The sequence below is a fragment of the Dipodomys merriami genome, unplaced genomic scaffold, assembly GCF_024711535.1.
Source record: "Dipodomys merriami isolate MVZ:Mamm:240054 unplaced genomic scaffold, mDipMer1.0.p SCAF_1664, whole genome shotgun sequence".
Lineage (NCBI taxonomy): Eukaryota > Metazoa > Chordata > Mammalia > Rodentia > Heteromyidae > Dipodomys > Dipodomys merriami.
This window is the reverse complement of record NW_027203009.1, coordinates 98,495-100,626: the sequence shown is the minus strand read 5'-3', so window position 1 is coordinate 100,626 and position 2,132 is coordinate 98,495. Positions and strand designations below refer to the sequence as shown.

General features: G+C 45.5%; 1 pseudogene; it reads right to left on the bottom strand.

Annotated features, from left to right (window-relative positions):
* Positions 1 to 416: 416 nt before the first annotated feature.
* LOC138828880 (tripartite motif-containing protein 43 pseudogene) lies at positions 417 to 1,601 on the bottom strand (annotated as a pseudogene).
* Between the last annotated feature and the right edge of the window lie 531 nt (positions 1,602 to 2,132).

The window sequence follows — 2,132 nt, the reverse complement described above, 5'->3', positions numbered from 1 at the left end:
TGTTATTCTGGATTCCAACTGCTTTCAGGGTGAAAAGCCATCACTGGGGACTCAATTTTGCATGGGTTTATTTTTATAACAATTTTAAAATATTTATTTGCTCTCTTGTTGCATTGTTGCTACTTTATCTTATCTTCATTTAATACTGGTTTTTACATTTTATAGTTACCACCATATTTCATGAAAAAATTTAAATTAGTACAGTATTAGTGGTTTGCTTCATTTGAGAAAGGTTCTCTGCCATAGAGTTCCCAACACATAGAGAGTCTCTTCACTTAAGACACCGGGATACCACTGGAATAAAGGGGCCTGACAGGAAATCAGAGAGAATCATTGGGGTATCTCCAGATAAGGGAACACTTAGCCACATTCCAAAAACTCAGACTGCCATGCTCAAGATCAAGAAACAAACCAACCCGGCCCAGAGGCTTCTCTACATATTGAGACAGCAATGGGAAGGTGGTAAAAAGGGTGTAAAGTGTGTTCTCTTTCACAAACAAAAGGAGGAAAACGTCCTCAGATTCACTGAGGTTGCTCCCTATGACAGAATCAGTAACAACTCCCAAGGGCCAGGTCGAAGACTCATCCACACTAACTTCCCAGTAATGTTTCCCAGAGCTGAAGACTTGGCATCCAAAAGCAGTGAAGTGGAGGGAGTCTTCAGAATTCAAAACCGCATATTGATGGTCATGTCTAACACTGCTCCCAGGACCTTGATTCCCCATAGTTTCATTGAAGGCAATCTCCACCCGGTACTGATTGAGCTTCTTTTTCATTCCAGGCATGGGAGGGGCACTGAGCTGTGGCCTCAGAGGAAGTGGCATGAAGACCAACACTGACACACAGCTTTCTAGGGTCAACTCTACACCCTGAAGCAGTTCCACATCTGGCTTCTGGTATGTTTCGATCAGCTCCTGAAACATATTCCTGAGCTGATGCTTCTTCTGAAGCATTTAGGTTTCCCTTTCTCTGAGTTGCTGTAACATGGCTCTTCCTTCATTGATCAGTAGCTGGGAATGATATCTTTCCTCCTCCTGGACAAAAAGCTGCAGCATTCTAAAAACATCCTTAGTCATGTCTCGGTAGAGGTTCACATAATAAATCCATTGGTTGGTGAGTCTCTTCTTCTCCTGTAAATTGTGCTGGTTTTCTTGAGTCTTTTCCCATACAGCATGCACCTGCTTTGAAATCATCTTCCTCTGCACATCAGCAGCCCTTTCTATAGAATGGTGTTTGTGAGCCCTGTGCTCCTGAGACATGGAGCAGCTCCTACAGAGCAGGGCCCTGTCTACCTCACAGAACATCTGCTTGGTCTCCCTGTGTGTCCCACACATGTATTCCTCAGAGCTCAGGAACTGCCTGAGTCTGGCTCTTCTGGCAATGGCCACCAGGCTCCTCAGAACCACGTTGGTTTTCAGGTTTGTCTGCTGGCAGGGTCCCTTGCATCCTGGGCACCTGGCTGGAGTCTCTTCCCAGCAAAGGAAGAGACAAGGTCGACAAAAACTGTGCCCGCACTCTAGGGTGACTGGCTCTATGAAAGTATTCATACAGATGCCACAGCTCAGTTCCTTCTGGAAGGCCTGGACAATGTCAGGATCCATCATTCCTAGAATCTAATGAGGTGCTGGTGACTCACCCCTAAAAGCCTAGCTACCCAATAGATTGGGATATGAGGATCAAGCTTTGAAGCAGGCCTGGGCACCAAAGTCCCCCTGACACAGACTCTTATCTCCTATTTACCACTCCAAAATCACAAGTGGGCTGTGATTCAAGTGGTAAAGCACTAAACTTGTCCACAAAGTGACCTAGGGATAATGCCCAGTCTTGAAAACAAAGAGGCCCAGCAACACTGCCCTACCACTGGGTTCAATCCCCACAACCGACAAAACACCACCACCAACAACAACACCAAACCAAGGAAAGAAGAATTAAAAGAGGAGTAGATTCTCCCACTCTGATCCTCACCTAGAGTATCCAAGCTCCAAACAGCCTCCTCCTCCTGAGGGATCTTCAGCAATGCCTGAGTCTCAGACTTCCACTCTATTTATACTGAAAGAGGGTGGGCCCAGGAAAGGAAGTGTCTCTGATTGGTTGTTTAGGGAAGCTGATTTACATATCAATAGAAGTTGGAA